Genomic DNA, 12,701 nt, shown 5'->3' with positions numbered 1-12,701 from the left:
ACAGCAGAGTTCCCCCGCACTCTCTGGGGGATCCTGGGGGAGGACTACACCATGGTACTGAGGTAGAGCCTGGCGACCAGAGAGATGGCCCTGTCTTGGAGGAGGGCTGTCGTGGTCCTTCAGCCCAACAAGGGCGATCTCCGCCGTCTAAAAAACTGGCGCCCGGTCTCTCTCCTCTGTACCGACTACAAGGTCTTTGCCAAGGCAATGGCCAACCGTCTGGGCCCAGTGCTGGATTCCACCCTGACCAGTGTTACACGGTCCCGGGCCGGTCCATCCAGGACAATATCCATCTGGTCCGGGACCTGGTCTACCACTGCCTTTCACTCCCTCGACCAGGAGAAAGCTTTCGACATGGTAGATCATGAGTATCTGTTGCTGAACCGTTTGGGTTCAGACCGCACCTTGTGTCCCGGATCCGGCTTTTATACACCGCGGCGGAGTGCCTCATTAAAGTAAACGGATTCTTGACGGCCCCCATTCCCTTCCACAGAGGAGTACGTCAAGGCTGCCCCATGTCAGGCCAACTGTACGCCATCTGCATGGAGCCATTCCTTGGTCTGCTTTGGAGGAGGTTGACGGGCATGGTTCTACGCGACATGGTCCTCTCGGTCTACGCCGATGACGTGCTCCTCATGGTCTCCGACCCCGTCGACCTGCAGAGGATGCGTGAGTGCCAACGAGTCTTCTCGGCTGCCTCCTCTCCCAGGATCAACTGGGGGAAATGTTCTGGACTCTTGGTGGGTCCCTGGCAGGTCGACTCCCTCCTGGAGGAGATGAGGTCTTTCACGTGGAGCACCATGCACCTCCTCTACCTGGGAGTCTACCTGAGCCCCGGTGCGGAGACCTGGCTGGCGAACTGGTTGGAGCTGGAGATGAAAGTTGTTACCCGGATGGGGCGCTGGGCAGGTCTCCTCCGAGTGCTTTCCTACCAGGGCAGGGTGTTGGTCATTACCCAACTCGTGGTGTCCATGCTCTGGTACAGATTGACCACATTGGTCCCATCAGCCACCTTTGCTGGGATCACCTAGGAGCAATGGAAAGCACTGGGTCTCTGCAGTGGTCCTGAGTATCCCGATTGAGAAGGGCGGTCAAGTTGGCAGCTCTCCGCCACAGGAACCTGCAGAGATACCTGTATTCAGGGTGTCCTCCCAGGTGGCACGTGCTGGCGATGCACTTTTTCCAACGGGGGCGCTGCCTTCAAGGAGGTACACGGATCCCGATGGTGGCCGTCAGCCGTGCCGTCCTGCTGGAGATGCCCGGCTTCTACAGGGACTTGTTGAGAGTCTGGAACCCGGTTTCCGTCGACCAGGCCCCCCCTCCACCGGCGGAGGGCGACGGCCCGGGCGTGAGAGCAGTCGGCCCTAGCCCCGCCCCACTGGGTGTCGGGGGGGCTCAAACGTGTGGAGTACTTGCGGATGAGCAAACCCCCGCTCAGCTGGAAGTATTCGTCGGACCCAGGCATTGTAATCCTTCCCGGGAGCCAGTCCCACACAACTTGAGCCACCTTTTCTCGACACCCTTCACCTCCATCCGAGATGCAGGGAGGCGTGTCCTGTGCGGGCTTCTCCTCCACACCCTGCACTTCCTCGCCCTGGTCCACCGTCCGGACACCAAGTGGCGGTGGGTGTTGCCCTCTGGTCACAAGGGGGCCCCCAGTGTTGATCCCTCTACGCAGTGATTCTCCCCCTCTACATTGGGGACTTGGGGTGGAGGGTATTGCACCGAGGTGTTCCCTGCAACCTGTTTCTCTCGTGGTTCACAGACTAGCCAACCGCCTGCCACTTTTGCGGGCTGGAAGAGTCTGTGTACCACGTGTACATGGAGTGCGTGAGGCTGCAGCCACTGTTTGAATACCTAAAGGGGCTGCTCCTTGCCTTCCTACCATCCTCATCTTTGGACACCCTGTGCGTAGGGGAGAAGGTAGGGCTGAAGATGTCCTGGTAGGGTTGCTCCTGGGTCTGGCCAAGCTGGCCATCCATGAGTTACGGCGCCAGGCGGTGGAGGGCCCTACCCGTGCCGGCTTCCTGCCCCTACTCCGGGGTTACGTCCGCACCCGGGTAGGGTTAGAAAGGGGCTACGCCCTGTCCATGGGCACCTGGGGGATTTCCGGGCCTCTGGGCACCGCAGGGGGTTGAATGCATCCTCAATAAGGCTTGTAACATAGTTGTATAGTAGTTTATTTAGGATATTGGTCTGTATTATGGTGGTGGATTCTGGTTTGATTTATTGTATAGTAAATATTATTTTTTAATAATTGAATAAATTTGTTGATTAAAAAAAAATAATAATTAAATTTTAAAACTGCTGGTTACCAAGCTCTCAGATCTGGGTCTCTGTGCATCCCTTTGCAATTGGATCCTCGACTTCCTCATCCACAGACCACAGTCTGTCCGTATTGGTGGAAATGTGTCATCCTCGATAACAATCAGCACGGGACCACCTCAAGGCTGCGTGCTCAGCCCTCTGCTGTACTCACTGTATACACATGACTGCGTAGCCAGACACAGTGTGAACTCCATCATCAAGTTCGCCGACGGCACCACTGTTGTGGGACGAATCACTGATGGTGACGAGTCAGAGTATAGAAGTGAGACCAACCGATTGACCAAATGGTGCCAGCACAACAACCTGTCACTCAACACCAGCAAAACTAAGAAACTGATTGTGGACTTTAGATGGGGGAGGGTAGGGACCCACCATCCCATTTATATCAACGGGACGATGGAGGAAAGAGTCAAGAACTTCAAATTCCTGGGCGTGCATATTACCGAAGATCTTTCCAGGTCAAGGCACTCTGATGCATTTATAAAGAAGCAACATCAGCGCCTCTACTTCCTGAGAAGATTACAGAGAGTCGCAATGTCAAGGAGGACTCTCTCGAACTTCTACAGGTGCACAGTGGAGAGCATACTGACTGGTTGCATCGTGGCTTGGTTCAGCAACTTGAATGTCCAGGAGCAGAAAAGAATGCTGAAAGTTGTGATCACTGATGATCGGGCAAGATGGCGGCGCGACCGGAGTTCACAGCGACCTCTCCCAGTGAAAGTTCAGTGTATTCGTGGGTTTTTGGAGCGAGTGGTGTGTACGAAGAGTGTGTGTCGGAGGAGTGTGTGTATGTGCGTAAGTACGAGCGGCAGGTTCTTTTAAAAATCGGCAGCAAGGCTTCTTGTTGCGACCTTACCCTACGGAGCGTCCTGGTGGAGCTGAGACTTCTGCGTCGCGTAGGCCCACAGAGGTGCGCAGGCCCATGGAGAGCCGCTGCACCCGCACCCGCACCTGGAACAGCGCTGGTGGGGAAACATCGCAAGCGGTGTAGTAGAGGGCAGAAGCGGGGGAAACGCGCAGGAGCCTACGCTAGGCTAAACGCTAACCCTCACAAACCGGCAGTGCCTACAGTCATGCTGGCAAATGTCCGCTCCCTCGACAACAAGATGGACTACCTCAGAGCGTGGAGAGCCTCCCAACGAAGCGTGAAGAACTGCTGTGTCTACATCCTAACGGAGACCTGGCTGAATCAGAACATCACAGACGCTGCGATCCAGTTGGAGGGACTTATGCTATACAGAGCTGATAGAGTAGCTTCGCTAGCTGGTAAGGCAAGGGGAGGGGGGCTGGCTGTGTATGTGAACAGATCATGGTGCCGGGATGCTGTGGTGATTTCCACTTACTGCTCACCCCACGTGGAGCTAATGACTGTGAAATGCCGACCCTTCTACTTACCCAGGGAACTAACAGCTGTCTTCATAACGGCTGTCTATGTACCACCGAGCGCGGACGTGAAGGATGCTATGACAGTGCTCTACAACAACATCAGTGAGCAGCAGAGGGAACATCCAGATGCTTTCTTCATGGCAGCTGGGGATTTCAACCAGGCAAGTCTTACATCTGTTCTGCCTAAATTCTACCAGCATGTGAACATTGCAACCAGGGGGAAGAACAAACTAGACCTGGTGTACACCAACATTAAAGATGCATATAAAGCAGCCCCCCTCCCCCATATCGGCAACTCTGACCACCTAGCGGTTATGCTCACACCTGCATACAGACCCAGGGTGAAACAGGACAGGCCAACGGTCAAAGAAGTCAGAACATGGCCACAGGGAGCTACGGCAGCACTACAAGACTGTTTTGAAACCACACAGTGGGCCATTTTCAGAGAGGCAGCAACAGATGACAGTGGCATCAACCTCCAAGAATATACAGAATCCGTCATCGCATACATCAATAAATGTATTGAGGATGTAACGGTGGTAAAAACCATCAGGAGGCGTGCCAATCAGAAACCTTGGCTAACTGGGGAAGTGTGTTCCCTACTGAGAATCCGGAATGCGGCATTCAAATCTGGGGACAACGCAGCATACAAACTGGCAAGGGGTAACCTATCCCGGGGGATCAGGGAAGCGAAGAGGCTGTATGGACAAAAACTCAATAGCCACTTCGCAAATGACAAAGACACACGTCGCTTGTGGCAGGGATTTCATACCATCACTGACTACAAGCCCCCCCCCCGCTGCGGATATGCCAAAACAACCCCTCCCTACCAGATGAACTGAACGAGTTCTACGCACGGTTTGAGGTTAAAAACAGCACCCAGACACGTGCACTACTGCCATCTCCCAGTGACCAGTCGCTCAGGCTGTCCGCAGACGGAGTTAAAAAGGCCTTTGCCAGCGTCAATCCACGCAAAGCTGCAGGGCCGGACAACATTCCTGGATGCGTTCTAAGAGACTGTGCCGAGCAACTGAAAGATGTCTTCACAGACATTTTTAACATCTCACTCAGCCAGGCAGTAGTGCCCAACTGTCTTAAGAGTGCCACCATCGTCCCTGTCCCGAAGAAACCAAACCCAGCCTGCCATAATGACTTTCGACCAGTGGCCCTAACACCCATTGTAATGAAATGTTTTGAGCGACTAGTTATGCAGCACATCAAAAATAGTCTACCTGCCGACCTAGACCCACTGCAGTTCGCCTACAGAGCCAACCGATCCACAGAGGACGCAGTCTCAACAACACTGAACCTCGTATTGTCACATCTCGATCGGAAAAATACCTATGCCAGGATCCTCTTCATAGACTTCAGCTCTGCTTTCAATACAATCATTCCGCAGCAGCTGGTGGAGAAGTTGGAGCTATTGGGGGTTGATGCTGGCACATGCAACTGGGTCCTGAACTTTCTGTCGCAACGGCAGCAGACAGTCAGGGTGGGCAGTAGGACATCAAAAACCATAGCCGTGAGCACTGGCTCACCCCAAGGCTGTGTCCTAAGCCCCCTTCTGTTTAGTCTGCTGACACACGACTGTACTGCCAGACTCAATAACAACTTCATCAACAAGTTCGCTGATGACACAACAGTGGTGGGTCTCATCAGTGACAATGATGAATCGGCGTACAGGATGGAGGGGGAGCTGCTCACAGGTTGGTGCAAATCCCACAACCTCATTCTTAACGTGGGAAAAACTAAGGAGATGGTGGTTGACTTCAGGAGGGCGGGGAAACAACACCATACACCTCTGCACATCGACGGAGCTGATGTGGAAAGGGTCAGCAGCATGAAGTTCCTAGGACTACATCTGTCTGATGACCTGACGTCCACGGCCAACACCACAGCTCTGGTCAAGAGAGCCCAGCAGCGACTACACCCTCTCCGAAGACTACGTAAAGCAGGCCTCCCCACCACACACCTACGGACTTTTTATAGGGGGACTGTCGATAGCACATTGACCTACGGCATCACTTCCTGGTTCGGGAGCTGCAAGGCGTACAAACGGCACCAACTAGACAGGATAGTGAAGACCGCCAGCAGGATTATTGGTCCTCCACTCCCTTTCTTGCTGGACATATACAAGAAGAGATGTATCAGCAGAGCCATCTCCATCATCAAAGGCCCCTACCACCCATCGCATGACATTTTCTCCATCCTGCCATCTGGGAAGAGGTACAGGAGCATTAGCTGCAAAACCAGCAGGATGCTCCTCAGCTTCTTCCCACAGATTATAAGACTGTTAAATGGACTTTGAACCCTGCCAAGTATCGCGCACGAACCCCCAACCTGGACACACTGCAGCAGAGCCACCGTTGTGCCGCTGCCGGTCGGAACGCCTGTTGAATGTTTAGTAGAGTGTTAAATTTGTTCATGATACATGTATTTTTTATTTCTATTTATTTTTCATGCACACGGAATGGACACTGGTTGAGCAACGTTTTTTTGTTTCCTCTGGGTATGCGAATACTCAGGAAATGACAATAAAGATATACAATACTGTGTAATGGTGCTGAACGCAACAAAAGGTGAGCAGCTCCTTCGAGCCGGAATTGAACCAGCGACCTAAGGATGATCATGTTTCCACTACAGTCCTCCGCTCTACCAACTGAGCTATCGAAGGAAAGCCACCAGCAAGCTTGTCTGTTTTCTTTCTTTGTCTTTAACATTTTTCCCTTCACTGCCTGCTGTCTGGGTACCTGCTGTAGCATGAACACCCTTGCATCTGCAAACTCCCCTCAATAGCTTGGGCCAGTGGCGCAATGGGCAACGCGTCTGACTACGAATCAGAAGATTGTAGGTTCGACTCCTACCTGGCTCGTTGTCTTGCTGTGCACATTGTTTTGAACGACCTCTCCATGGCATCAGTCCTTCCTTCTGGTCGGGCATTGCTTTATTCACACCCAATTCTCATAGGCAGTTAGTTTTCACCTCAATCCACACATACAAAATCAGGAGCACGTGCCATTTCTCGCTATCATTTCTCTTCTTTCCAATCAAAGTGAACCTTCACTGTGCAAAACCTGACATGATGCGCCTTCTCTCCTCATTTCTGCAGCTCAGCATGTACATGTATCAAGCAAGAGACTGGCACAACACCTGCATCCAAAAGACCAATGGAGAATGCGGGCATCGATCCCGCTACCTCTCACATGCTAAGCGAGCGCTCTACCATTTGAGCTAATTCCCCTGCACTTCTGTCTTCTTCACGATCCACCACAGCGCAACTGCAATTCTGCAAGTAACGTTATCAATATTCAGATGTCTGTCCAATACCTCAGCATATTATCACTCAACGTACACTCTTACTCTTCCACCAAACATTACGGTGACACATTATGCAAAATCGCATCACTCCCTTATCCAGGTGAGAAATCAATGAATTAAGATGAACCCAAGGGGCAACTTTTTCATACAAGGGAGTGGCCACAGCACTATTAGCCAAGAATTTTATGAAAATGTTGGAATTGTGTCAGAATTTAGCACTCCCTGCTGGTGTGGTGATGCAACTGCAGAAAACAGATGGACACCTTGCGCAAACTGCACACACAGGCATGATGAAGGGTATCTTAATGCTTTGCTTGTCAGCTGTTATTATGTACAGTCGCTACTCAAGGAGAGTGTCCCAGATTCTTACTACATCATGACCATTCAAATCTGTGGGTGGTGTTACCATTTCAACAGCATAGCACTCTGAAGTACATGCTGTGCTAGACAAGCCTTGAATATTCAGAGGTTTGATGCTAGTGCAATCCTTGCGGTCAGTTGCCAGAGGTCAGATGGAGACCAGCTTGTTCCGTCTTCGCTGCTGGGCTGTGCAGGAAATGGTGCTGAACATAACAAAACGTGAGGAGTTCCTTCGAGCCGGAATTGAACCAGCGACCTAAGGATCACCATGTTTCCACTACAGTCCTCCGCTCTACCAACTGAGCTATCGAAGGAAAGACTCCAGCAAACTTGCCTGTTTTCCTTCATTGCCTTTAATATGTTGCCCTTCGCTGTCTTCTGTCTAGGACGTTGTACAAAGTGTACGTTGTCCAGGTGAGAGGTGAATGAATTAAGATGAACCCAAGGGGCAACTTTTTCATACCAGGGATGACAACAGCCAAAGTATTTCATGAAAATGTTAGAATTTTGTCAAAGCTTACCACTCCCTTCTGGGGATCCTTCTGGTCGGGCATTGCTTTATTCACACCCAATTCTCGTGGGCAGATAGTTCTCACCTCAATCCTCACACACGATATCAGGAGCACATGCTATTTCTCTTTATGTCGTCTTATAGAAACATAGAAAATAGGTGCAGGAGTAGGCCATTCGGCCCTTCGAGCCTGCACCGCCATTCAATATGATCATGGCTGATCATCCAACTCAGTATCCTGTACCTGCCTTCTCTCCAAACCCCCTGATCCCTTTAGCCACAAGGGCCACATCTGACTCCCTCTTAAATATAGCCAACGAACTGGCCTCAACTACCTTCTGTGGCTGAGAATTCCACAGATTCACCACTCTCTGTGTGAAAAATGTTTTCCTCATCTCGGTCCTAAAAGATTTCCCCCTTATCCTCAAACTGTGACCCCTTGCTCAGGACTTCCCCAATATCGGAAACAATCTTCCTGCATCTAGCCTGTCCAACCCCTTAAGAATTTTGTAAGTTTCTATAAGATCCCCCCTCAATCTTCTAAATTCTAGCGAGTACAAACCAAGTCTATCCAGTCTTTCTTCATATGAAAGTCCTGACATCCCAGGAATCAGTCTGGCGAACCTTCTCTGTACTCTCTCTATGGCAAGAATGTCTTTCCTCCGATTAGGAGACCAAAACTGTACGCAATACTCCAGGTGTGGTCTCACCAAGACCCTGTACAACTGCAGTAGAACCTCCCTGCTCCTATACTCAAATCCTTTTGCTATGATCTGTCCCAATTAGCTTTCAAATCAATGTGGACCATAATTTGTTCACTGATGCAAAACCTGACATGATGCGCATTCTCTCTCCGTTTCTGCACCTCAGAATGTACATGTATCAAGCAAGAGACCGGATGGTACCTGCATTCAAAATCCAATGGAGAATGCGGGCATCGATCCCGCTACCTCTCGCATGCAAAGCGAGCGCTCTACCATTTGAGCTAATTCCCCTGCAATTTTGTCATTCTCCACCATCTTCACTCACCCTCACATCGCCACTGGAATTCTACAAGTAACTTTATCGATATTCACAGGCAGACAAAAATTCTGGAGAAACTCAGTGGGTGAGGCAGCATCTATGGAGCGAAGGAAATAGGCAAATTTTCAGGTCGAGCCCTTCTTCAGATATTCATATGTCCGTTTAATACCGCGGCCGATTACCTCTCAACGTAAAGTGTCACCACACATTTTGCTGACACTTTATGCATACCGGCATACTATCTTATCCAGCTGAGAGCAAAGCAGGGGAGAATGTGCAAGTTTCTTACTGCTTCATGACCAATCAAATCTGTGGTTGGTGTTACTATTACAATAGTTTCGCACACTGGAGTACATGCTGTGCTAGACAAGCCTTGAGTATTCAGAGGTTTGATGCTGGTACAATGCTGGTGCAGTCCTTGTGCTCAGTTGCCAGAGATCACATGGAGACCAGCTCTTGCCATCTTCGCTGCTGGGCTTTGAGGGAAATGGTGCTGAACGCAACAAAAGGTGAGCAGCTCTTTCGAGCCACAAATGAACCAGCGACCTAAGAATGACCATGTTTCCACTGCAGTCCTCCGCTCTACCAACTGAGCTATCGAAGGAAAGCCACCAGCAAGCTTGTCTGTTTTCTTTCTTTGTCATAACATGTTGCCCTTCGCTGCCTACTGTCTGGGTACCTGCTGTAGCATGAACACCCTTGCATCTACAAACTCCCTTCAATAGCTTGGGCCTGTGGCGCAATGGATAACGCGTCTGACTACGAATCAGAAGATTGTAGGTTCGACTCCTACCCGGCTCGTTGTCTTGCTGTGCACATTGTTTTGAAAGACCTCTCCATGGCATCAGTCCTTCCTTCTGGTCGGGCATTGCTTTATTCACACCCAATTCTCATAGGCAGTTAGTTTTCACCTCAATCCACACATATAAAATCAGGAGCACGTGCCATTTCTTGCTATCATTTCTCTTCTTTCCAATCAAAGTGAACCTTCACTGGTGCAAAACCTGACATGATGCGCCTTCTCTCCTCATTTCTGCAGCTCAGCATGTACATGTATCAAGCAAGAGACTGGCACAACACCTGCATCCAAAAGACCAATGGAGAATGCGGGCATCGATCCCGCTACCTCTCACATGCTAAGCGAGCGCTCTACCATTTGAGCTAATTCCCCTGCACTTCTGCCTTCTTCACGATCCACCACAGCGTCACTGCAATTCTGCAAGTAACTTTATCAATATTCAGATGTCTGTCCAATACCTCAGCATATTATCACTCAACGTAAACTCTTATTCTTCCACCAAACATTATGGTGACACATTATGCAAAATCGCATCACTCCCTTATCCAGGCGAGAAATGAATGAATTAAGATGAACCCAAATCTATAGGTGGTGTTACCATTTCAACAGCATAGCGCTCTGAAGTACATGCTGTGCTAGACAAGCCTTGAATATTCAGAGGTTTGATACTGGTGAAATCTTGTGGTCAGTTGCCAGAGGTCAGATGGAGACCAGCTAGTTCCGTCTTCGCTGTTGGGCTGTGCGGGAAATGGTGCTGAACTTAACAAAAGGTGAGTAGCTCCTTCGAGCCGGAATTGAACCAGCGACCTAAGGATGACCATGTTTCCACTACAGTCCTCCGCTCTACCAACTGAGCTATCGAAGGAAAGCCTCCAGCAAGCTTGTCTGTTTTCCTTCATTGCCTTTAATATGTTGCCCTTCGCTGTCTCCTGTCTGGCACATTGTACAAAGTAGCATCACTCCCTTATCCAGGTGAGAGGTGAATTAATTAAGATGAACTCAAGGGTCAATGTTTTCATACCAGGGAGTGACCACAGCATTGATACCGAAAGTATTTCATGAAAATGTTGGAATTTTGTCAAAACGTAACACTCCCTTCTGGGGACCCATCTGGTCGGGCATTGCTTTATTCACACCCAATTCTCGTAGGCAGATAGTTCTCACCTCAATCCTCACACACGATATCAGGAGCACTTGCTATTTCTCTTTATCGCGTCTTATCTTTCAAATCAATGTGGACCATCATTTCTTCACTGATGCAATACCTGACATGATGCGCATTCTCTCTTCGTTTCTGCACTTCAGAATGTACATGTATCAAGCAAGAGACCGGATGGCCCCTGCATTCAAAATCCAATGGAGAATGCGGGCATCGATCCCGCTACCTCTCGCATGCAAAGCGAGCGCTCTACCATTTGAGCTAATTCCCCTGCAATTTTGCCATTCTCCATCTTCTTCACTCACCCTCACATCGCCACTGGAATTCTACAAGTAAATTTATCAGTACTCACAGGCAGACAAAAATGCTGGAGAAACTCAGTGGGTGAGGCAGCATCTATGTGGAGCGAAGGAAATAGGCGAATTTTCAGGTTGAGGCCCTTCTTCAGATATTCATATGTCTGTTTAATACCTCGGCCGATTACCTCTCAACGTTATGTGTCACCACACATTTTGCTGACACTTTATGCATACCGACATACTATATTATCCAGCTGAGAGCAAATCAGGGGAGAGTGTGCAAGTTTCTTACTGCTTCATGACCAATCAAATCTGTGGTTGGTGTTACTATTACAATAGTTTCACACACTGAAGTACATGCTGTGCTTGACAAGCCTTGAGTATTTGAGGTTTGATGCTGGTGCAATCCTTGTGCTCAGTTGCCAGAGGTCACATGGAGACCAGCTCTTGCCATCTTCGCTGCTGGGCTTTGAGGGAAATGGTGCTGAACGCAACAAAAGGTGAGCAGATATTTCGAGTCACAATTGAACCAGCGACCTAAGGATGACCATGTTTCCACTACAGTCCTCCGCTCTACCAACTGAGCTATCGAAGGAAAGCCACCAGCAAGCTTGTCTGTTTTCTTTCTTTGTCTTTAACATTTTGCCCTTCGCTGCCTACTGTCTGGGTACCTGCTGTAGCATGAACACCCTTGCATCTGCAAACTCCCTTCAATAGCTTGGGCCAGTGGCGCAATGGATAACGCGTCTGACTACGAATCAGAAGATTGTAGGTTCGACTCCTACCTGGCTCGTTGTTTTGCTGTGCACATTGTTTTGAAAGACCTCTCCATGGCATCAGTCCTTCCTTCTGGTCGGGCATTGCTTTATTCACACCCAATTCTCATAGGCAGTTAGTTTTCACCTCAATCCACACATACAAAATCAGGAGCACGTGCCATTTCTTGCTATCATTTCTCTTCTTTCCAATCAAAGTGAACCTTCACTGATGCAAAACCTGACATGATGCGCCTTCTCTCCTCATTTCTGCAGCTCAGCATGTACATGTATCAAGCAAGAGACTGGCACAACACCGGCATCCTAAAGACCAATGGAGAATGCGGGCATCGATCCCGCTACCTCTCACATGCTAAGCGAGCGCTCTACCATTTGAGCTAATTCCCCTGCAATTTTGCCATTCTCCATCTTCTTCACTCACCCTCACATCGCCACTGGAATTCTACAAGTAACTTTATCGGTATTCACAGGCAGACAAAAATGCTGGAGAAACCAGTGGGTGAGGCAGCATCTGTGGAGCGAAGGAAATCAATTTCAGGTCGAGACCCTTCTTCAGATATTCATATGTCTGTTTAATACAGCGGTACAGGCCTCTCAACGTTAAGTGTCACCACACATTTTGCTGACACTTTAGGCATACCCATAACTATCTTATCCAGCTGAGAGCAAATCAGGGGAGAGATGTTTCAAGTTACTGCTGCTTCATGACCAATCAAATCTGTGTTTGGTGTTACTAATACAA

The 12,701-nt window shown here is 49.5% G+C and overlaps 8 non-coding genes across 8 annotated transcripts; 3 read left to right on the top strand and 5 right to left on the bottom strand.

Annotated features, from left to right (window-relative positions):
• Positions 1–6,302: 6,302 nt before the first annotated feature.
• Positions 6,303–6,388, bottom strand: trnay-gua (transfer RNA tyrosine (anticodon GUA)). Its single transcript is given in 2 exon segments — positions 6,303–6,338; positions 6,352–6,388. It is a non-coding gene; the product is annotated as a tRNA-Tyr (tRNA).
• Positions 6,389–6,513: 125 nt separating this feature from the next.
• On the top strand, positions 6,514–6,586 carry trnar-acg (transfer RNA arginine (anticodon ACG)). The gene has a single exon. It is a non-coding gene; the product is annotated as a tRNA-Arg (tRNA).
• Positions 6,587–7,620: 1,034 nt separating this feature from the next.
• trnay-gua (transfer RNA tyrosine (anticodon GUA)) lies at positions 7,621–7,706 on the bottom strand. Its single transcript is given in 2 exon segments — positions 7,621–7,656; positions 7,670–7,706. It is a non-coding gene; the product is annotated as a tRNA-Tyr (tRNA).
• Positions 7,707–8,825: 1,119 nt separating this feature from the next.
• On the bottom strand, positions 8,826–8,898 carry trnaa-ugc (transfer RNA alanine (anticodon UGC)). Its single transcript has one exon. It is a non-coding gene; the product is annotated as a tRNA-Ala (tRNA).
• Positions 8,899–9,654: 756 nt separating this feature from the next.
• On the top strand, positions 9,655–9,727 carry trnar-acg (transfer RNA arginine (anticodon ACG)). Its single transcript has one exon. It is a non-coding gene; the product is annotated as a tRNA-Arg (tRNA).
• Positions 9,728–10,504: 777 nt separating this feature from the next.
• trnay-gua (transfer RNA tyrosine (anticodon GUA)) lies at positions 10,505–10,590 on the bottom strand. Its single transcript is given in 2 exon segments — positions 10,505–10,540; positions 10,554–10,590. It is a non-coding gene; the product is annotated as a tRNA-Tyr (tRNA).
• Positions 10,591–11,082: 492 nt separating this feature from the next.
• trnaa-ugc (transfer RNA alanine (anticodon UGC)) lies at positions 11,083–11,155 on the bottom strand. Its single transcript has one exon. It is a non-coding gene; the product is annotated as a tRNA-Ala (tRNA).
• Positions 11,156–11,903: 748 nt separating this feature from the next.
• Positions 11,904–11,976, top strand: trnar-acg (transfer RNA arginine (anticodon ACG)). The gene has a single exon. It is a non-coding gene; the product is annotated as a tRNA-Arg (tRNA).
• Positions 11,977–12,701: the final 725 nt, after the last annotated feature.

This window comes from Leucoraja erinacea, chromosome 43 (assembly GCF_028641065.1).
Source record: "Leucoraja erinacea ecotype New England chromosome 43, Leri_hhj_1, whole genome shotgun sequence".
Classification (NCBI taxonomy): Eukaryota; Metazoa; Chordata; class Chondrichthyes; order Rajiformes; family Rajidae; genus Leucoraja; species Leucoraja erinaceus.
This window is presented reverse-complemented; position numbering and strand designations above follow the sequence as displayed.